Source organism: Oryx dammah, unplaced genomic scaffold (genome assembly GCF_014754425.2).
Source record: "Oryx dammah isolate SB20612 unplaced genomic scaffold, SCBI_Odam_1.1 HiC_scaffold_16, whole genome shotgun sequence".
Lineage (NCBI taxonomy): Eukaryota > Metazoa > Chordata > Mammalia > Artiodactyla > Bovidae > Oryx > Oryx dammah.
In genome coordinates, this window is record NW_024070200.1 from 20,211,532 (window position 1) to 20,236,236 (window position 24,705).

The 24,705-nt window shown below is 38.5% G+C and overlaps 1 long non-coding RNA gene across 1 annotated transcript in view; it reads right to left on the minus strand.

Annotated features, from left to right (window-relative positions):
- The window catches only part of LOC120875049, a 34,109-nt gene extending 15,570 nt beyond the window's left edge, over positions 1-18,539 (minus strand). Inside the window, exons 1-3 of the long non-coding RNA XR_005723799.1 lie at positions 18,467-18,539; positions 16,594-16,722; positions 16,320-16,416 (exon numbers count right to left, since the gene is read on the minus strand). This is a non-coding gene — a long non-coding RNA (uncharacterized LOC120875049). The remainder of the gene's footprint in view (positions 1-16,319; positions 16,417-16,593; positions 16,723-18,466) is intronic.
- Positions 18,540-24,705: the final 6,166 nt, after the last annotated feature.

A 24,705-nucleotide genomic window follows, 5' to 3' on the forward strand; every position in this document is an offset into this window, starting at 1 on the left:
CAGCAGTGCCTTCATAGTAGCATCTCATAGGCCCTGGCTGGCTACAGCTGGAGGAATGGAGTACTGAGTCCAACCATCACCAGTCAGCTGTTGATGAGCTGGACAAGTCCCGTGGCACTGCATTGAGCCACGATCTGCAAGGACTGCCTAGAACTGCTTCCCCAGCAAGAACTGTGACCAAAACAAGCTCTACACAGATCAGGTAGTATCCTGCTCTAAAACCTACAGGCACTAATATGCTCTGTTCTCAGCTTTGAGAACTCAGCCCAAAGTCCTATATATCAATTTGCTACTGTAGTCTACTTTGAAATTTACATTATCTTTTAATTATTTATTTTAGTAGCTCTATTTAATAGCCCTTTTCAAAGAAAAATCTTTAGGCAAAATCTTATTGACAGTTGGCAGCAGAAATATTTATGTTCTTTTGATTATGCAGTAGCTTCTTTATCCCAAAATTGCTCCCAGAGAAAGCTTAATGCACCCAAAAGACTTCACCAAAGAAAAAATTTTTTTCCACATTCTATTGAAAAGAAAATAAGTCAAGGTAATTTTCCTTTGTTCAGAAAACACTGGAAGGTCTTATATCTACAACAGGTTCCATTTGGACAAGTAGATTAGACTCTTGTATAATATTCTCAAGAGTGAGCAAATGTATTTATTTGGCTATTGCCAAAAGGAGACACATGCAAAAAATGAACAAGTAAATAAAGGCAACTGTGTCTGGGTAGTGATCTAGATAGGAGTTAGGGGGAAAGAAGAGAACACTGCAAAATATGACACTGGTGACCGGCTATAAATGCCACTCTCCATTATACAGATTAAAGATTCTCCAAATTTTCTGCAAAACTTCCATAAGACACCTTACACAACTGCAACATTCATTTCAGAGGCAAGCGGTCTAATGACAAAAAGGATGCTAAACTTAAGACCTGAAACTATACAAGTCCTAGAAGAAAACATAGGGTAAAAGCTCCTTGATACTGGATGTGACCATGATTTTATGGATATGATACCAAAAGCATAAGCAACAAACGCAAGAATACATGGGATTACATCAAGCTAAAAGGCTCCTTCACAGTGAAAGAAAAAATATAAACAAAATATTTAACAAATATTTCTTGAATCTGGGCTGGTTTCATGACTTATTTTGGTCAAAAGGGTCCAACAAAGTGACAATGTTCATTTCTCAGCCAGTTCAAAGTCTATACTTCAAAAGTGTTTCCAGTTCTGCTTACCTCACTTAGATCCTTGCATCTATCATGTGAACAAGTCTAGGTTAGCCTGATGACAGGATGAGAGACACACAAGGCTCACTGCCCCCATGACCTCAGTCAAGAATTCATCATCCTTATAAAGAATGGTGAGAACATTCTGAAAGAATGGCAAATAGAAGATAAAGGCAAATGTATTTCCCAGAACATACAGCAAAAAGAAAGAGGAAAATATGGAACAAATGATATAAAAAATGGAATATAACTTTAAAAGATTCAATGTCAGATAAACAGAAGTTCCAGACAGAGAAAATCAAGAAAATATAGAGGAGGAAATAATTAAATAAATAATAGAAGAAAATTTCAGAAAACTTAAGTAAAATGCAAGTCTCTATATTGAAAAGCAATATACCAACACCAATCAAATGAATAAAAATAAGATCCTTATTTAGATACATTATTGAAACTTATTTTTTAGTATAAGGCATATATGAAAAATATTTTAAAAGCTCAATAAGATCCTTATTTAGATACATTCTTGAAACTTATTCTTTAGTATAAGGCATATCAGTTCAGTTCAGTTCAGTTCAGTCGCTCAGTCGTGTCCGACTCTTTGCGACCCCATGAATCGCAGCATCCCAGGCCTCCCTGTCCATCACCATCTCCCAGAGTTCACTCAGACTCGCGTCCATCAAGTCAGTGATGCCATCCAGCCATCTCATCCTCTGTCATCCCCTTCTCCTCCTGCCCCTAATCCCTCCCAGCATCAAAGTCTTTTCCAATGAGTCAACTCTTTGCATGAGGTGGCCAAAGTACTGGAGTTTCAGCTTTAGCATCATTCCTTCCAAAGAAATCCTAGGGTTGATCTCCTTCAGAATGGACTGGTTGGATCTCCTTGCAGTCCAAGGGACTCTCAAAGTCTTCTCCAACACCACAGTTCAAAAGCATCAGTTCTTTGGTGCTCAGCCTTCTTCACAGTCCAACTCTCACATCCATACATGACCACAGGAAAAACCATAGCCTTGACTAAACTCCTTAGTCAGCAAAGTAATGTCTCTGCTTTTGAATATGCCATCTAGGTTGCTCATAACTTTTCTTCCAAGGAGTAAGCGTCTTTTCATTTCATGGCTGCAATCACCATCTGCAGTGATTTTGGAGCACAAAAAAATAAAGTCTGACACAGTCCAACTCTCACATCCATACATGACCACAGGAAAAACCATAGCCTTGACTAACTCCTTAGTCAGCAAAGTAATGTCTCTGCTTTTGAATATGCCATCTAGGTTGCTCATAACTTTTCTTCCAAAGAGTAAGCGTCTTTTCATTTCATGGCTGCAATCACCATCTGCAGTGATTTTGGAGCACAAAAAAATAAAGTCTGACACTGTTTCCACTGTTTCTCTATTTCCCATGGAGTGATGGGACCGGATGCCATGATCCTCGTTTTCTGAATGTTGAGCTTTAAGCCAACTTTTTCACTCTCCTCTTTTACTTTCATCAAGAGGCTTCTGAGTTCCTCTTCACTTTCCGCCATAAGGGTGGTGTCATCTGCATATCTGAGGTTATTGATATTTCTCCCAGCAATCTTGATTCCAGCTTGTGTTTCTTCCAGTCCAGCGTTTCTCATGATGTACTCTGCATATAAGTTAAATAGGCAGGGTGACAATATACAGCCTTGACATACTCCTTTTCCTATTTGGAACCAGTCTGTTGTTCCATGTCCAGTTCTAACTGTTGCTTCCTGGCCTGCATACAGATTTCTCAAGAGGCAGGCATATATGAAAAATATTTTAAAAGCTTCCAGAACGTAAGAAATAATCAGCTATCAGGCTTCTTGGTAACAACACAAAATGCTTGAAGGCAATGTGCTTTGCCTTCAAAGTTCTGAAGGAAAAATGTTTGTAACTTTGAACTTAAAATTCTATACCCATAGCTCCATCAACTATAAAGCTCAGGCAAAAACACTCTCACACACACATCAACCCTAAAATTTGTTATTAAGCAGTGTTCTGAACACATCAAGGATGCAGTTCAGCAAAATGAAAGCCAAAGAAAAGTGAAAGCGAAGTCACTCAGTCATGTCCAACTCTTTGGGACCCCATGGACTGTAGCCTACCAGGCTCCTCTGTCCATGGGATTTTCCAGCCAATAGTACTGGAATGGATTTCCATTTCCTTCTCCAGGCGATCTTCCCCACCCAGGGATCGAACCCAGGTCTCCCACATTTGTAGACAGATGCTTTACCATCTGAGCCAGACAAAACATAGGATCTAAGAAATAGAATATCTAGTCCACTGACACAGAAAGGAAAGATCCAGAATGACCACTACGTGGCAGACCTGGAGAATAACAAATCTCACACTAAGACAAAAAGTATGACAGAGAAACCAGATCATTTTGAGAATGAAGGTATTTTATTCTTATGTCATTTAGAAGAAAAAAATAGTAACTCTAAATTCTAGAGAGGAAAAAAAGCTATATATGAAAGTCAAGATTCAGCTATAAAGAAAACTGAACTATTATATAATTTTGAGAAATGTATGTAGTAGTAGAAAAAAGTAATCTATTTGATCGTGATCCTAGAAATATTCTCTTTAGGGTCATGATTTTGGACACAGAGACTAAAAAAATGTAATCATAGTATAAACTCTTTAGTTCTGCATTATATAATCATAGTAAGTTAAATGTTGTTTACTGAGGTTTTTTAAATTAAACAAACTTTTAAACAACCTTTTAATTTAAAGCTTGATTTTTAGCAGTTATCAAGCTATCAAGATAGTACAGTGATTTCCCATATAACAGTTTCTCATATTATTAACATCTTTCTTTATATATAGCATGGTTGTCACAACTAGGGAATGAACACTGATACTTTAGTATTAACTACACTACACATTTTAGGACACTCAGGTTCAATCGCTGGGTTGGGAAGATCCCCTGGAAGACGGCATGGCAACCCACTCCAGTATTCTTGCCTGGAGAATGCCATGGACAGAGAAGCCTGGCAGGCTACAGTCCATCGGGTTACAAACAGTTAGACACGACTAAGGAACTAACAACTAACACTTTCACTTCTTCACACTACACATTTAACATGGATTTCACTAATTTCTCCCTAATGTCCTTTCTGTTCCAGATCCCATTCAGGATATCATATTTAGTGATCACGTTTTCCCACCTTTTTCTGGTGACAGTTTCTAAAGACCTTACTTTTGATGATCTTAACAGTTCTAAGGAGTACTGGTCAGCTACTATGTTCATTGTAGCATTTCCCCATGCTTATCTCCAATCTCCCTTTCCAATAGTGAGAAACCTGGCTATCAGCCACCATACTTTTACACACTCGTTCATTCCCAGTACACTTGTATAGTAGTTTCAGAATTGTTCATCTGCACCCTTGTGAGAAACAACTTTATCAATCACAGTACAGTGTTTATGTATACTTTTGTCTTTAATGTTACAGTTTCTGAGTCAAAGCATTCTTTTCCAAAGTTATTCATGTCAAGCATTTTTTTACCCATTCCTTCAGTGAGACTATTCATATACATTTCTAAAACATTTGTTACATTCTTTTATTCCTCTGCATTCCATCTTGGGATCCCTCAAACTCCTGGTTTATTTTTTTAATTTGTATACATTAACTTTTTATGCTATAGAGTTCTATGGATTTTAAAGAATGTATAGCATCGTATGTCCACCACAACAGTTTAGTTCATCACCCTAAAAACTCCCCTGTGGTTTCCCAAGTCAAACAGTCCCCCTTCCTCAAACCTCTGACAACCACTGTTCTGCTTTCCATCTCTATAGTTTTGCCCTCTCTAGAAGGCCATATGATTGGTATCGTTTCGTATGTAGCCTTTTCAGTCTCTGGCTTCTTTAATTCAGCAAAATGCATTTAAGATGCATTCATATTGTAGCATTCAGTTCAGTTCAGTCGCTCAGTGATGTCCAACTTCTTGCGACCTCATGCACTGCAGCAGACCAGGCTTCACTGTCCATCACCAACTGTTACAGCTTGCTCAAACTCATGTCCACTGAGTCGGTAATGCCATCCAACCATCTCCTCCTCTGTCGTCCCCTTCTCCTCCTGCCTTCAATCTTTCCCAGCATCAGGGTCTTTTCCAATGAGTCAGTTCTTCACATCAGGTAGCCAAAGTATTGGAGTTTTACATACTCATTGAATGAGTATTCATATTCATATTACATACTTGTTGAATATACAAAAGTTGCAGCATTAATCTGTAGTTATTCCTGCTTTTCATACCCATTGTATAGCTGTACCATCCTTTAATTATCTGTTCACCTATTATTGAAGAACTTGGTTACTTCCACTTTTTTGATGATTATGAAAAAAAGACAGCAGTTGTGAATAAAGCATACATAGGTTTTTGCATGTAAATACATTTTCAAATCAACTTGCTAAATACCTACGAGTGCAATGCTAGGTCATATGACAAGTCTGTGTTTAATTTTATAAGAAATTGCTAAACTGTCTTCCAAAGTGGCTACACCCTTGTGCATTCTACCAGCACACATGAGAGCACCAGCATTTGGTACTCCCAATTTTTTGGATTTTAACCATTCTAATCAATGTGTAGTAGCTCCTCACTGTTTCACTCTTCACTTCCCTAGTGAAAAATAATGTTGACTATCTTCATATGGTTTTTGGCATCCATAAATCTTGTTTAAAGTGTCTACTCAGATCTTCTGTCCATTTTTAAAATAATTGACTTTTCACTGGTGAGCTTTAAAAATTTGTTATATATTCAAGACATACATTTTTTTTAGATATGTGATTTGCAAACATTTTCTCCTAGGTATAATCAGACTTTTCATTGTCTTAACAGTATCTCCTATAGAGCAAAAGTTCTTAATTTTGATAAAGTCCAATTTATCAATAACAGTATCTCCTATAGAGCAAAAGTTCTTAATTTTGATAAAGTCCAATTTATCAATTTTATCTTTCACAGACTGTGAAAGGACCACCTCCAAGAAGGAAGTGAGTTTTTATAATCAAGTGTAACAGAAAAGTCAGATAATTTTGAGAATATGATGAAATATTCTTTTTGTCAATAAGAAGGAAAAAAAAATTCAAAACTCTGGTGGGGTTGGGAAGGGCTCTAAAAGAAAGTCATTATCGAATTATAAATAAAATTAAAATATACATAATTTTAAAAATATATAGTGTACAAGAAAATATAACCCATTTGACTTTGATGTTAAAAACGTTATTGCTAAGGTTATGATTTTGGACCAAGAAACAAAGAAATAAAATCATGATGTACTATTTGTAACTTTTAGAATAAATTGAAAGCATGTAAGAGTTCATTATGATTTCAGAATAATGATAAGACTGATAGCAATCAGTCATATAGTACTTAGTAGGTACCAGGCCTCGTTTTAAATACTTTACATATAATAAGTCAGTTAGTCGTGACACTAATCCTGTGAAATAACATTATTATCCCCATTTCACAGTTGAGGAAAGTGAGGCACAAAGAGATGAAATAACTTGCCAACATCACAAAGTCAGGATGTGGTAGAGGTTGGATTTGAACCCAGGAGGCCTGGCTCCAACATCTACATTCTTAACCATAATGTTATACTGCCTTCTTTAGTGACAGTCTCTCAGTTGTGTCCAAATCTTTGCGACCCCATGGACTATACAGTCCAAGGAATTCTTCAGGCCAGAATACTGGAGTGGGTAGCCTTTCCCTTCCCAGATCTTCCCAACCCAGGGACTGAACCAGGGTCTCCTGCATGACAGGTGGATTCGTTACCAGACCAAGGTCTCCCGCATTGCAGGCGATTCTTTACCAGCTGAGCCACAAGTGAAGCCCAAGAATACTGGAGTGGGGAGCCTATCCCTTCTCCAGCAAATCTTCCTGGCCCAGGAATTGAACTGGGGTCTAGCCTTCTTTAAATACAATATAAATATTATCAACTTTGATCATTTTAAAGTAAACAGATATTTAACAGAAGTTAAAAGACAAAAAAAAGACAGTAAAGGATATGACTGATAAAAGTCTCGCTTTATAAAAAGGAAAATATGAGATACTGCTGACAATTAATGGAACACAAAATAGAGGCTTACGTATACTGGAGCTGCAAAAACAGAGGAAATAACATCAATTAAGCATATAAAATTTGAAGGAAAGTAGGGTAGCACATATTCCCTACTTTAGGTAGTAAATAAACTAAAGCCTCATCTTTTTTTTTTTTTTTTTTTAAGCCACATCACACAGCTTGTGGGATCTGGTTCCCTGACCAGGGATCAAACAGAGTTCCCCTGCAGTAGGGAATTCCCTAAAGCCCAATCTTTAATGACAGGTCATCAACACTTACTGCCTTAGCTGATGGATCAAGAAAAATAGTGGCATATTATAAATTATAGAGGCATCTAATAGAAGACAAAAAGAAATAATTAAAATTGGCTTTTAGTATTTCAAAGTTCTGGATCAAAACTTCCTGGGATCAAACTCCATTCCTCCATTTAGTATTAATAGTGCTATTTAGTTACTTGGTCTTCTTTTCTTCAATATTCTTACCTAAAAATGGCTGCTGCTGCAAAGTCACTTCAGTCGTGTCCGACTCTGTGCAACCCCATAGATGGCAGCCCACCAGGCTCCTCCATCCCTGGGATTCTCCAGGCAAGAATATTGGAGTGGGTTGCCATTTCCTTCTCCAGTGAATGAAAGTGAAAAGGGAAAGTGAAGTCGCTCAGTCGTGCCCGACTCTCAGCGACCCCATGGACTGCAGCCCGCCAGGCTCCTCTGTCCATGGGACTTTCCAGGCAAGAGTACTGGAGTGGGGTGCCATGCTGCTAATTCATATGATGTTATGAAGATTAAGAGAGTTAGTACAAATAGAGCATTGGAACTATGAGTGGTTCAGAGCAGTAAACCCTAAGTAAACATTCGCTATCAGCTATGAATTAGAGGGCACACACACAAAATCAGTTTATATTTGCCTCCTGACTTACTTGGCCAAAGATTCAAATCTCAGCAGTGAGGGTGCCACTAAAAGCAGGGACAAATGCAGCACATCTCGGCAGAGCTTCCATTGGCCTCTAGAGGCAGGCACTCCCAGTGAGAGGACAAGGTAGGGTCTTGCGATATTTGGCCAGCTCAGTTCTCTTGGTTCTACTCTCTTTGACGCTTAGGGCTTACATCACCACTTTGTGCAATACAATCTCTAACAAGTTATGCCCTTTAATGGGAAGATATTACAAACATCTGGGTTCCTGCTGGTTCCTGAGCCAAACTCAGTGCTAATGAGGCCACTGTTTAAAAAAATTTTTATTGGAATATAATTGCTTTACAATGTTGTGTTAGTTTCTGCTATACAGCAAAGTGAGTCAGCTTTATACATACATGTATCTCCTCTTTTTTGGATTTCCTGCCCATTTAAGTCAACACAGAACACTGAGTAGAGCTCCCTGTGCTATGTAGTAGTGATAGCTTACAGTGAACGATGTCAGATTCATGATCTCCGAAGAAGATTCAGCTTCAGCACCAGAGACCAGGTTTGACCACGCAGGGCTCTTGTGTGGCAGAAGTTCTATTACAGGGAAAAGGGACAGAGAAACCTTCTGACATTAGACAATTGGCAGGGGGTGGAGAGTGCCCCACTCGCTAAGTCTTTAGCAAGAGAATCATATACTTTTTAAATTAGTTATTACGATAAATCAAAAGAATGTCTCAAGGTTGTAAAAATTTTACCAGACCCCCTCCCACAATTTATATTTTAGGATAACAGGATTAGAATTTAACAAAAGAAAGATCCTATCTGACCCACTCCCATAATAAACATTTTACAATAACAAGATTAGTCAGAAGGTTTTCAGGAAGGAGAAACTGTCCTCAAGCAGGATATATTGTTATATTATCCTTAGTACTGAGTTTAAACTGAGTTGTTTGTTCTGTGAATCATCAATTCCGGGCTTAAAAAAACATTTTATGTGACTAAGGCTAAGGAATGTAGAGAAAAAAAAGAGTTGTTCTTTCTTCCTTCTTGAGAATTCCTGACCCCTATCTCCTCCTTGAGAACCCCAGGCCCCTCTCCCCTCCTCAGGGACCCCAGACTTCTTACCAACCTGCCTAGAAACTGACTCTCTCAGTAGGTTCTCATTAGTTATCTATTTTATACATAGTATCAACAGCCTATATCTCACGATCACAATCACAAATTTTTATGTAATGGGAGGAACCAAAATTAATGTCCAGATGCTTCTAAACAGCCTTGCTTCCCCAGGTTTCTAATGTTTGTAAAGGCTTTCCCCAAAGATATCTCCTGAGGAGGAGATCTGGGCTTCTGATCATTGTAGAAAATATTAAAAATCATGACTCCTGCTACAGATTTCATTAGCTTATTAGGGGAAAAAAGGACACACATAAAAATATAATGAACTTCACAACACAGACAAGATAAAGGGGGAGTGGAATAAAGATGCAGACTTTCACAAAATGAAAGAATAATTGGTGTTTGGAAAAGAAATAGATCATTCTGTGGTGACAGGATAAAGATCTTAAGCAAGTATCCAGTGACACTGATAGAAGAGATTTATACAAGACTAACTGTGAAAGGCCACGAGAACCTGGAGCCTTTCAAGATATGTACTAAGCAGAGATACAGGGTATTTCAAAGAGTTTAATTTTTTGTTACTACATTCATTTCCAGATGACTCAGTCTCATAGTTTTAAACACTATCTCAATTCTGATGACTCTCAGACCTGCTTCCTAAATTTCAGTCTAATAGGGCTTCCCTGAGAGCTCAGTTGGTAAAGAATCTGCCTGCAATTCAGGAGACCCAGGTTCAATTCCTGGGTCCGGAAGATCCGCTGGAGAAGGCATAGGTTACCCACTCAAGTATTCCTGGGCTTCCCTTGTGGCTCAGCTGGTAAAGAATCCACTTGTACTGTGGGAGACCTGGGTCTGGTAAAGAATCTGCCTGCAATGTGGGAGACCTGGGTTCAATACCTGGATTGGGAAGATCCCTTGGAGAAGAGAAAGGCTACCCACTCCAGTATTCTGGTCTGGAGAATTCCATGGACTGTATAGTCCATGGAGTCGCAAAGATTTGGACATGACTGAGTGACTTTGACTTTCATACCCACCTGGACAGTTTTGCTCTGCTTGGATGTCAAGCTGGGATCACAAACTTAGCATGTACAAAGCTTAACTCCTAACAAACCCACTACCAAACCTGCTCCTCTCAGATGCACCTCATTCTCAGTTCAGGCCAAAAGGATTTCAAATAATCCTTGACTGTCCATTTCCCCTCATGCTTTACATCCAACCCACCAGAAAATTCTATTGGTTCTACTTCAACTACACCCCAAACCAGAGTACCTCTCACTACTCCCACTGCTATCACCGATGTCTGAGCCTCTATGATATCTCACTGAGATCTGTATCAAAGCTCCTATCTGATCTCCCTGCTTCCTCTCTCTTTTCAATTACAGTTGCCAGAATGATTCTATTAACAAGAAGGATCATGTCACTTGTAACTTCAAAATCTTCCCAAGGCTAAACATTTCATTCAGAGAAAAAAAAAAAACCACACTCCTAATTGTGTCCTACAAGGCCCCACTCAATCTGTATTTTTCCACTCTATACCTATCTTCCTAATACCTTTGATTTCTATTAATATTACCCATCTTCCAGCTCACTCTACTCCTCCCTAATATTCAATCATGCCAGACATGCTTACATCCGAGGTCCTTTGCACTTGCTGCTCCCTTTGCTTGGAAACCTCTTTTCCTCAGATATTTGCTGCCTTTCCTACTCATTTTCTTCAAGTCTTTACTGATATGCCACCTTTACAGAAGGGCCTTCTAGGACCTTATCCAAAATGTCAACCTTTCACCCTCAATACGCCCTATTTCCCCACTTCATTTATTTTTTTCTCCTTTTCAGTTATCACCATCTAAGACATTATGCATTTTGCTCCTTTGTCACTGCATGACCTCACTGGAATATAAGCCACCAGAGTCATAAGTTTTTGTTTGATTATTAATTGCTATATGATTATTATACCCTTAGTAGCTACACATCCTTGGCACATAATAAGCACTCAATAAATATTTGTTAAATGAAGAGAGAACATGGAAATGCTGTTCAAAATACATAATTATAGTTAGAACACCATATTCTTAAAAACATTTCAGTTCAGTGCAGTCGCTCAGTTGTTACAAGGCTTCTGGGGAGTACAAAGATGAAAAAGACAGCAGTGGGACATAATTAACTATAATCCAAAATAGACATTCACAACTTTTATGTGAGAATTACAGAAAAAAAAAGTGGTATAAGGGACTCAAGAGAAAAACTCTATCAGTAGGGGACAACTGCAGTAACCTAGGTATCAGCTGATTAGGCCCTATATTGGCTAAAGTACAATAAAAATGGAAAGGGTCATATGTTACAATGATCATAATAATAGAAACAGTTGGTAGGATTTGGTGACTAGTTGAATTCAGAAAGAAACAGCAAATCACTGCTAAATGTCAAACTTAGGTAATGACAAAAATAGCAGTGCTATTTGAAAAAAAAAAAAGAGAGAGAGAGAGAAAGGAGGATTAAAGTGGCAGGAAAAATGTTAAGTCCAATATTAGATATGTTTGAGGTGATACCAGATCACATAAGAGAAAATTTCAGGACAGTTCTAGATCCAGAACTATGACTTAGGGTTAAGAATGTAGCTGACCCTTAAACAACACGGAGTTACAGATACCAATCCTCCATCCAGTCAAAAACCCGTGTACAACTTTATAGTCAGCCCTCAGTATCTGTAGTTTTGTACCTGAAAATTCAACCAGTCACAAATTGTGTAGAATTATTAAACACTCAACATATAAGTGGATCCATGCAGTTCAAACACATATTGTTCAAGTGGCAACTATATAGACTTAGGAGTTATTTTCTCACAAAGATATCCGTGAACTGAAAAAAAGTGATATTTCTAAGCAAAAGACTAAAGGTAAAAACCATGAGAAACAGATAACCTACAGGGCAGGAGAAGGAAGAGGTGCAACTGAATATAACAAAGAAAAAAAAGAGAGAAAGAAAGAAAACAATATATATCTCTCCAGCCTTTAAAAAAATAATCAAGCTACCATTCATTTTGCATTTAGCAATTTTACAAATATGTTCATTCAAGTACTCAAGATATCAGATGAAATCAAAGCAATATTTCAGTTCAATCTTGGCTTAGAATTGTCAGACTAGTAAAATTAGGCATTTTGCTGGTAAACTCTGAAACAAAAAATAGCTTATGTACTTTTTCACATTTCATGGAGCGGAGTGCAGATGTAAGATAAAGAATATGATACAAGTCTCTGTCACCCAGGAAACCACCTAATGGCAAATTGCTTAGCCTTCTTTATAAATGTAACTTCACCGTGATCTGGCTAGTTCCATACATATATGTAGTATTCAATATATATTCATTTATAATAATAGCAGGCAAAACAAGTAACACATGCAAAAATAGGTAAAATTAAAATAGTTTAGGGTAGGGAGGGGAAATAAGGAATTTTTTAATGGGTATAGAGCTTTAGTTTAGAAAAATGAAAAAGTTCTGAGATGGATGAACAATAACACAATAATGTGGATATACTTAAGGCCACTGAACTGTATGCTTAATGATAAATTTTTATGTATCAATTCAGTTCAGTTTAATGGCTCAGTCACGTCCGACTCTGTAACCCCATAAACAGCAGCATGCCAGGCCTCCCTGTCCATCACCAATTCCCGGAGTTTACCCAAACTCATGTCCATTGAGTCAGTGATGCCATCCAACCATCTCATCCTCTGTCGTCCCCTTCTCCTGCCTTCAATCTTTCCCAGCATCGCAGTCTTTTCCAATGAGTCAGCTCTTCGCATCAGGTAGCCAAAGTATTGGAGTTTCAGCTTTAACATCAGTCCTTCCAATGAACACCCAGGACTGATCTCCTTTAGGATGGACTGGTTGGATCTCCTTGCAGTCCAAGAGACTCTCAAGAGTCTTCTCCAACACCACAGTTCAAAAGCATCAATTCTTTGGCGCTCAGCTATAGTCCAACTCTCACATCCATACATGACTACTGGAAAAACCATAGCCTTGACTAGACGGACCTTTGTTGACAGAGTAATGTCTCTGCTTTTTAATATGCTGTCAGGGTTGGTCATAACTTTCAAGGAGTAAGCGTCTTTTAATTTTTATGGCTGCAATTACCATCTGCAGTGATTTTGGAGCCCCAAAAAATCAAGTCTGACACTCTTTCCACTGTTTCCCCATCTATTTCCCATGAAGTAATGGGACTGGATGCCATGATCTTCGTTTTCTGAATGTTGAGCTTTAAGCCAACTTTTTCACTCTCCTCTTTCACTTTCATCAAGAGGCTTTTGAGTTCCTCTTCACTTTCTGCCATAAGGGTAGTGTCATCTGCATATCTGAGGTTATTGATATTTCTCCCGGCAATCTTGATTCCAGCTTGTGTTTCTTCCAGTCCAGCGTTTCTCAGGATGTACTCTGCATATAAGTTAAATAAGCAGGGTGACAAATATACAGCCTTGACATACTCTTTTTCCTATTTGGAACCAGTCTTGACATACTCTTTTTCCCACTTGGAACCAGTCTGTTGTTCCATGTCCAGTTCTAACTGTTACTTCCTGACCTGCATACAGGTTTATCAGGAGGCAGGTCAGGTGGTCTGGTATTCCCATCTCTTTCAGAATTTTCCATAGTTTATTGTGATCCACACAGTCAAAGGCTTTGGCATAGTCAATAAAGCAGAAACAGATGTTTTCCTGGAACTTTCTTGTTTTTTCGATGATCCAGCAGATGTTGGCAATTTGATCTCTGGTTCCTTTGCCTTTCCAAAACCAGCTTAAACATCTGGAAGTTCATGGTTCATATATTGCTCAAGCCTGGGTTGGAGAATTTTGAGTATTACTTTGCTAGTGTGTGAGATGAGTGCAATTGTGCCGTAGCTTGAACATTCTTTTGCATTGCCTTTCTTTGGAATTGGAATGAAAACTGACCTTTTCCAGTCCTGTGGCCACTGCTGAGTTTTCCAAATGTGCTGGCATGTTGAGTGCAGCACTTTCACAGCATCATCTTTCAGGATTTGAAATAGCTCAACTGGAATTCCATCACTTCCACCAGCTTTGTTTGTAGTGATGCTTCCTAAGGCCCACTTGACTTCACATTCCAGGATGTCTGGCTCTAGGTGAGGGATCACACCATCCTGATTATCTGGGTCATGAAGATCTTTTTTGTACAGTTCTTCTGTGTATTCTTGCCACCTTTTCTTAATATCCTCTGTTTCTGTTAGGTCATACCATTTCTGTCCTTTATCGAGCTCATCTTTGCATGAAATGTTCCCTTGGTATCTCTAGTTTTCTTGAAGAGATCTCTCGTCTCTTCCATTCTACTGTTTGCCTCTATTTCTTTGCACTGATGGCTGTGGAAGGCTTTCTTATCTCTCCTTGCTGTTCTTTGGAACTCTGCATTGAAATGGGTATATCTTTCCTTTTCACCTTTGCTTTTTCCTTCTCTTCTCTTCACAGCTATTTGTAAGGCCTCCCCAGACAGCCATTTTGCTTTTTTGCATTTCTTTTTCTTGGGGATGGTCTTGATCCCTGTCTCCTGTACAATGTCATGAACCTCCGTCCATAGTTCATCAGGCACTCTGTGTATCAGATCTAGTCCCTTAAATCTATTTCTCATTTCCATTGTATAATCATAAAGGATTTGATTTAGGTCATACCTGAATGGTCTAGTGGTTTTCCCCACTTTCTTCAATTTAAGTCTGAATTTGTTATGTATCTTTTACTACCAAAAAAAAAAAAAAAAAAACCTAATTCAGCTCATATATGTACTATAAGCTAAATGCTAATTCTCCAGAAGCAATGATTATTTCAATATTCTTTTTAATCCCATGTCTCTGAATTCCTATCACTGTAATTCAATAACAAAGAAGAAAAGCTGTGATCAAAGATAAAACTGACAAAGGAAAATAGAGAATAAGATAAAAACAAGTTTTTTAAATTGAAAATAATTTTTATCAGATTGGATCTAGAAGATCAAGATGGTGGACAGAGTAGGAACATCCCAAGCTCATCGTCTCCAACGGACCCACACATAGAACTACATATAGAATAACTATCTCTGAAAATGACTTAAAGACTAGCAGAATACATTTTCTACAATTAAAGATATAAAAGAAAATGGGTAGGAGGGGCACAGAACCCACATCCTAGTGCAGCAACCCACAACTAGGAGGGGTATCACAACTGCAGACATTAACCCTGGAGAGAGAGTAAGGTGTCTGAGCCCTTTTTCAGGCTCCCTAGCTTGGGGCACTAGAACTGGGAAGACAAACCTTCACAAGAAGGATGGACTTAGAGAGTATTATGCTAAGTGAAATAAGTCAGAGAAATCAAAAATAACATGCAATTTCACTTATATATGGACTCTACAAACAAGACAAAAGAAAACAAAAGAGAAACAGAGCCAGAGAAACAGATGACAAACTGGTGAACACCAGCGGGGAGGTGGGTGGGGGTTGGGTAAAATAGGTAAAGGGGATTCAGAAGTACAAATTTCCAGCTGTAAGACAAATGAGTAACCAAGACGTAATGTTCACCACAAGCAACACAGTTGATAATACTGTCATAAATATGTATGGTGACATTTGGTTAAAAAACTTACAGTTGTAATCAACTCATAATGTATGTGTGTGTTAGTCGCTCAGTCATGTCTGACTCTTTGCGACCCCAAGGACTGTAGCCTGCCAGGCTACTCTGTCCTTGGAATTTTCCAGGCAAGAATGCTGGAATGGGTTGCCATTTCCTTCTCCAGGGGATCTTCCCTGCCCAGGGATCAAAGCTGTGTCTCCTGCGTTGCAGGCAGGTTCTTTACCATGTGAGCCACTGGGGAAGCCCATAATGTATATAAATGTCAAATCACTGTTTTCACTTGAAACTAAGATAATATTGTATGTCAACTGTATTTCAAGTAAAAAATAAATAAAAACTTTTAAGAGTCAACCCTAATCACAAAAGTAGGAAAACATAAAATGAAACAGTCAGTGTTGAAATTAAGGAATTAAGTCAAATACATACTTGCAAACTTGGGAGGACATCCTAGAATTCCTGACAAAGGAACTGTGTGGTAAAGGACAGAAGGATCTTTCCATATCTCAATCCTGAGAAGCAAGAGCTGAAGGGAAAGTCAAGGTAGAACAGTAGAAAAAATATATGATTTTAACTAAGACTTTTAATAGTTTGGCAAACAAAAAACTACAGACTACTGTGGTAGGTGGCTATAAGCAGGTTCACAACATATAGGGAAATATACATAGTATGGAGAGTAGATTTTTTTCATTAATATTTTCACCTTAGTGTTTACTGTGTTCATTCAAAAGTAGAGCTGGCAAGCAGCTTTCATGACAGGAAGATTACCAACTGAAAGGGATATCACACTCCTCCAGTGCTGTGTAACTTTCAATGCCTCTTTATGATAGTCCTGAAATATAATCAGAGCAGAGTCAAGTAAGATGCTAAGGCTTCTCTTCAGATGCACCAATTTCCACCAAAAGAATAAGTACAAATTCCCTTACTGAAGCTGTGAGTTCCAAACTTACCACCTTAGGATTCTGTGTGATTAAAACTATAAACTAGTCTCATATGCTCTGCTAGGACTCTTTTCTCCTTTGTCACCACAGATCATATTACTAATAGCACAACTCTCCTTCATTTGTAATCCAAAACCCCGTTATTCCTGCTGGAAATGCCACAGTGCTTTACAACCATCCAATCCCAGTCACCTTTCAAAGAGAGATCTCATCTCCTTTGTGAAATCCTCTTCTAATCTCTTCATTGCTAAATATTCATAATCTTTGCAGTCTAAATTAGTGCTTCTTGGAAATTCCCTGGTGGTCCACAGCACTTTCACTGCCATGACCTGGGTTCAGTCCCTGGTGGGGAAACTAAGATCCCACAAGATGCCTAAAATAAATAAGTGCTGCTTTTTTTTTTCTCTCTACTTGTGGTAAATGGGGGCTACTCTCCAGCTGCAGTGCACTAGCATAGGCTCTAGGCACAGGCTTCAGCAGTGGCGGCATATGGCTCAATAGTTGTGACTCATGGGCTTAGCTGCTCTGCCACATGTGTGATCTCCCAGGACCAGGGACTGAAACAGTCTCCTACATTGGCAGGCGGATTCTTTACCACTGAGCCACTAAGGAAGACCCAATAAATGCTTCTTGAACTATCTGTGGTAAAATGCCATTTTTAAAATTTTCTAATCCTTTGTAGACCGAGCCTTTTATAAAATGAAATTTAAATGAATTACCAGAATTTTTTTAAACATGTAAAATAGAAATCAAATTTTATTATAAATTTGACAGGTATATAATTTCTCTGTCAAGTTCCTATAAAAGTTTCTAAAGCTTATTCTTAATTTCTGTACTTATATTTCAGCACAGTGGTAATAGTTCACACACTGCTATCAGTCTGCAGACTGCACTTTGGGTTTCTTCATTTTGTTTTTAAATTTTTATTTTGTATTGGAGCATAGTTGATTAACAATGTTGCATTAGTTGCAGGTGTTTAGTAAGGTGATTCGGTTATTCTGCTCAATATTCTGCAATAACCTAAATGGGAAAAGAATTTACAGAATGCACTTTGAACAGCATGTGTCTAAACAACTCAGGGTTTAAATGAATGAATATTCATTTATTTGAAAAAAACTGAAACTTGAATTCAGCATTTGTTTAAGCAGGACTCAGATATGAAAAGGACAATAACTCTGGAAAGTAGACACTACATGTATGTACAAAGGCACAGATGTGAGAAATGACATGGCATGTTGCTGACACAATGAACTGAATAGCTCTTACTTGAGGGGCATGTACTGTGAGAGAGGGAACTAAGTGCCAGGTAGGGCTACAGGGGAAAAGATAAGTGAGGAAAAAGCCCCAAATATTTCTAAAGAAGTACCATGATAGAATCAGTGTCTTTGAAAAAGTAAGCTGGGAGTGGACAGGCTGAGGGACTTTACACTTACGGTGTTATATATTATACCTTTTTTCATGTCCTCCAGAGCCTGGAAAAGTGCTCAGTAGATGATGGATGTAAAGCATTGTCATTAAGTAGCAGGTGTTAAAAAATACTTGAAATTCTGTTAGAGGTACTAATTGAAAATATTCTATATTTACTACACCTGACTTCTAAAAGTTAAAACAAAAAACACTGTACAGATACTTCACCTGTATAAGAGTAAAGAAAACTCAGCTCGGAAAGAGTTGATCATTGGCCAGCAAGAGATTTCAACGAATTTCTGAAAGGCAAAAACAGAACAGGAGTGTATTAACAAATTAAACAGAACAGACTACAACAGGAGGAAGCTGCAACTGAGATGAAAGCCGACCTGCTCCCTGGAACCCCAGAGGGATTCTAGGCTCAGGGATACCCAAGGAGCTGTCTCAAAGGGTCATTAAAGAAGGGAGTAGCTAAGGACAGAGACAACCAGAAGACCAGAATATAGAAAAGCTGTACCCAGTCAAATACTCCACATCTACCTTCCCTCTTCCACCTCTACCCACAAAGCATACATGGAAGCCTAATATTTATCCCTGACCAAAAATAACAAGAGGATAACTCTCCTTTGTGGCAAAGATGTTCAACTATCAACCTATATTAACACACATCCTTCTATAAGATAGAGTTGTCTCTAAGAAAGAACTGCTTAGCCAAACCACCCACCCCTTCTCAGACCCCTCTTGTATCTAGGTACTACCATATGACTAGTTTTAGCCAATGGAATGAAACAGAAGTAATGGGTCATTTCCCTGCCAGGCAATGAAGTGTCTTCTCTATTCTCTCCTTCCCTTCCTTTAGAAGGATACAGAGAACCACAAGGAATTTTAAGGATAGCAGAATCACAAAAAAAATTCACTACACCAAATCACAGGAAGGAAAGTTGCCTGCTGAGAAGACCCTCACTGGACGACTAAAGAAGCAAAAAACTAAAATGCTTTTTTGTTAAGCCATTGCTTGAATTTTCAGGTTTACTGGTTTCGGCAAATAGCATCCTTACTAACAATAGCCCCTTTTTAAAAAAGGAAATAAGAAAAGGAGGAACGGGAAAACATCAACAGAAAAATTAAGCTTCGGTTTTAGTGACCCAGGGGCAGGCCTTCCTCTTTGTGGCATTTGGAATATCAGCAGCCTAACAGTCAGCTTTCTATCCACCCACACTCAAGGAAAGCCTGACAGCTGGCATGTTCCATCACACATGCATATTAAGACAAAGAACTAGGTCACTGGAATGGGAGGGACATGAATGATTATCACCAAGAGGTCAGATGTGGTAGATTAAATTATTCTTGTAGTACCTTACTTACCCTGTGTGGCCAATAGCAACTAGCACATGCTTTCAACTTTCAGCCAACAAATTTCCTTGTCCAAAACTGCAACTTCATTAGTTAAACTGCCTTCCATGATGATATCACAGACAACAGTTTTATCAAAAGTTTTGCTACTACATAACACAATTCACCATTTTCCCAGCCTCCTGTAGTGGTTTCCTTGCTAACTAACCACCAACCAGTTTCAAAGCCAATGGTATGTAATTGAAGTTTCTGTTATACCTGCACCCCATCCGAGGTATCCACTTTTAAATTAATCATCCTTTTCAGGCAAAATAAGCAAACACAAAATATCAGTAACATACAAAAATAAGCATATATTTCTCACTTAGAGAAATAAATTATTTAAGTCAATTGGGGCAATTCTGTTTCAGGCTGTAAATCAAGTTGACATCTCTCCCATGTGTTTCTATCTAGGGCTCTACAGTGGCCAGCAGATGCCTGGGACCTGTTTCATTATGCAAAGATTGGAAACTCCCAGAGTGGCAAGTGGACACATTTAATAGCTCATAAGGCCTAGGCTCAGAACTGGTGCAGTCACTTCTTCCCAAGTTCTTCTGGCCAAGAAGTAAGTATCTGCTGAACAGTTACCTAACCTGTCACAATTCACTCTCTTGCACACAAAGATTGTGACTACTGCACAGTAAAAGGTGATTAATGGAAGAACCAAGACATTAAACAAAGATTAAATTTTGCAATCTGGTACAACATGGAGGGAACCTGAAGGTATTATGCCAAATGAACAAGCCAAAAAGAAAAAGACAAATACTGTATGATTTCACTCACATGTGGAATATTTTTAAAAATAAACTGAACACACACACACACATGGATACAGAGAACAGATTGGTGGTTACCAGAGGGAAAGGGGAGTGGGGAGAAAACAAAATGGATAAAGAGGGTGTATGGTGATGGATGGAAACTAGACTTTTGGATAGTGAGCACTTTGCTGTGCATAAAGTTGTTAATTATTACGTTGTACACATATTATAAACCAATATTACAACATATTATAATGTTATAAGTCAATGTTAACTCAAAAATATATATGTAGCTCAAAATTCTCCAAGCCAGGCTTCAGCAATACGTGAACCGTGAACTTCCTGATGTTCAAGCTAGTTTTAGAAAAGGCAGAGGAACAAGAGATCAAATTGCCAACATCTGCTGGATCATGGAAAAAGCAAGAGAGTTCCAGAAAAACATCTATTTCTGCTTTATTGACTACGCCAAAGCCTTTGACTGTGTGGATCACAATCAACTGTGGAAAAATTCTGAAAGAGATGGGAATACCAGACCACCTAACCTGCCTCCTGAGAAATCTGTATGCAGGCCAGGAAGCAACAGTTAGAACTGGACATGGAACAACAGACTGGTTCCAAATAGGAAAAGGAGTACATCAGGACTGTATATTGTCACCCTGCTTATTTAACTTCTATGCAGAGTACATCATGAGAAACGCTGGACTGGAAGAAACACAAGCTGGAATCAAGATTGCTGGGAGAAATATCAATAACCTCAGATATGCAGATGACACCACCCTTATGGCAGAAAGTGAAGAGGAACTCAAAAGCCTCTTGATGAAAGTGAAAGAGGAGAGTGAAAAAGTTGGCTTAAAGCTCAACATTCAGAAAAGGAAGATCATGGCATCCGGTCCCATCACTCCATGGGAAGTAGATGGAGAAACAGTGGAAACAGCGTCAGACTTTATTTTGGGGGGCTCCAAAATCACTGCAGATGATGACTGCAGTCATGAAATGAAAAGACGCTTACTCCTTGGAAGAAAAGTTATGACCAACCTAGATAGCATATTCAAAAGCAGAGACATTACTTTGCCGACTAAGGTCCGTCTAGTCAAGGCTATGGTTTTTCCAGTGGTCATGTATGGATGTGAGAGTTGGACTGTGAAGAAGGCTGAGCGCTGAAGAACTGATGCTTTTGAACTGTGGTGTTGGAGAAGACTCTTGAGAGTCCTTTGGACTGCAAGGAGATCCAACCAGTCCATTCTGAAGGAGATCAGCCCTGGGATTTCTTTGGAAGGAATGATGCTAAAGCTGAAACTCCAGTACTTTGGCCACCTCATGCAAAGAGTTGACTCATTGGAAAAGACTTTGATGCTAGGAGGGATTGGGGGCAGGAGGAGAAGGGGACGACCAAGGATGAGATGGCTGGATGTCATCACGGACTCGATGGACATGAGTCTGAGTGAACTCCGGGAGATGGTGATGGACAGGGAGGCCTGGTGTGCTGCGATTCATGGGGCGCAAAGAGTCGGACATGACTGAGTGACTGAACTGAACTGAACTGATGTGCATATACACACACATGAAAAAAACTTAAAATTACAATTAACTACCAAATACTGGTAGGAATTGAGGGAGGGAAAAGAAAGTAACTGAACTAAATCTTCATCTTTTATATATAAAGTGGAGGAAATAGATGGTGTTTAATCAACCAAGGAGTGTATGTAAAAACATAACAATTTAAAAGTTTCCTGAAGAACAAACAATAAGTTAGTTCAAATGTTTGTTTATGGGGGTAGGCCTAACAACTAGTGGCAAGGAATAGAAACTGTTGCTTTACATCAAAAGTACTGTTGTACTACATTTTTTTGTTGACATGTTCATGTATTACTCTAAGAAAAAAAGTAATGAATTTCTACTAGAAACTTTTCCCTTAAAGGCTAGATTTTAGAGATGAGAGAATATTCCTATATATAAACTGAATACCATGGAAAAAACTGTGTAAGTGAAAGGAAACATACTTTCATTGTGGTACCCAAGTATGAGTCTCCCCTTTATATTCAGTGTAAGTGCAGAAGTAGTTCACATTCCTAGAGAATGCAGTTAGGAGCTAATAAATTTAATATTTAGAAATTTATTTAACATCACTTTTGCCATAAAAAATTCTTAATATGGAAAAATTTATTTATAAAACTTAAGACAAGTGATCTGCTGTTACTCACAATATAGAGAACTGATATGAATACTACCCACCAAAAAGTATATAGGTACAACAAAAGGAAGATAGAAAACAAACACTAATAGATTAAACAATAATTAACCTAAACTACAAATAAAACACAGGTCATTCAGGTCAACAATTCTTTCCAACCATGGCAGACATCACAAATCAAACATGGCACTCTGCCCAGTAACACACGGGAACAATCTCAAATTCCAAAATTCATCTCAGTACAGTACTCCTCACCCTCCAAAACTGATCAGAGTTGGCAAATCAAGTGAAACTTCTTTATCCTAGAACAAAGCAACACTCCAATTAAAGTTTACTACATGAAAATATTTACTTCATTTCGCCTTTTCAGCACTTAAAAGGCTTAACAGATTTTTCCAAAGGTTAGATATTACATTGAGAACCTTGCCGTAATTGAACATTAAGAATGTATTTCTTCATGGCAGAGTCTCGTAGCTACTCAACTAATATAACCTGGAAATCTGATGGATATTCAAGCAGTAAGGAAAGGCAAAAAAGACTGTCCAAACACGTTTCAACAACTATTTAAAAGATCTGTTGACAGCTTAGAACAATTTTGTTCAATACAGAGTTCCAGGCATTTCTGGATCAAAGGTTATTACTGAGCCATGGTATCGAGCAGATGAGCAGACAGATGCTGGGCCCACATCTTGTCCTGAACAAAGTTCCTTCCTCTCTTCACCCAAATCCCCACAGCCATCTGTCTAAAGCACTCCGCACATTACTACATCCTCCTAAATTCAGCTAACTGGACTAGGGCAGGACACTTCACCTTAAAGCAAGCCAATCAAGAGGAATACGATCAACTTTTTTGTGGCATATCTTCCAAAATAATCCAGTGAGATCTTCACACAAATTTCAACTGGAAACAAAGAACAAACTTGCAAGTGAAAGTAGATTCTTGAACTAGAAGACCATGTAAATTAGTCAGGGCCAGCAGCTGGGCCCTATGCAAAAGGAAAGAGCAAAGGACGCCTGCTGAAAAGGAGAGACTATGGAACAACTGGGCTTCCCTTGTGGCTCAGCTGGTAAACAATCTGACCACAATGTGGGAAACCTGAATTCGACTCCCTGGATTGGGAAGATCCCCTAGAGAAGGGAAAGGCTATCTACTGCAGTATTCTGGCCGGGAGAATTGCATGATGGGGTCGCACAGAGTCGGACACGACTGAGCGACTTTCACTTTCACTTCCATTTCCATGGAACAATTAATTACTGGTTTTAGTTCCCCCTCTAGTTCCGGTAAGGCTCAGGTGTGTTCTAATGTATGCATATGGATGGCCTCAAAACTCCCTAAAGTATCTCTAAAAAAAGAAAATGAAAGAAAAAAAAATCCCCTCATTACATAAACTAGTTAAGAAACTAAAGGAACCCAATTAAAATGACTACTTAGAGACAGCACCCTTGCAGTAACTGTGAGATACTGCCCATACACAATATAAGCTGTACAACTCGAACCAAGATAATTAAAATCAGTCAATTACTGATCTTGACTAGAAGTCAAGGAACCTATTGGTTCTATCAACTTGCATTAAAGATAGCAATATTCAGTTTTTAATTACAAAAAGTACCTACAGAAACATTCAATCTCTTGAATTAAAAGCAAGAAAATAGTAATGCTATAAAAAGAAGACATTCAAGTTAAACCTCTTTTTCTTTCCTTAAACTCTGAAAGGAATGAATGAAAATACATATATATAAAATAGTTCAAGGAGTGGAACTGAAACAGGAATTAGCTAGCAGGCCCTGCTCTTGGAACACAAAGTGGCTCCAGCCCACACATATGAAAGTTTTTTGGTTAAGAAGTTACAGTCCGGCATTCTGCCAGATTTCTGGTTTTGCTTGAATCTGGTTATGTTTGCCCTACAGAATATTTTTAATGTGAAAGCTGAAAATCAAGACATTTCATCTTTTAAAAAGTTAGAATTTTAGTTTCTCCTGAAAAATTAGTAAACCTAGAAACACAGAGCCCAGTTTCCCAATGGGAAAAGCATCCTCTGGTAAGCCACAGTCCTCCGCACTACCTATTATGTTGCTGAGAACCCAATTCTTCCCCTGTTGCTCCTGACTCCATTAGGATGTGCTGT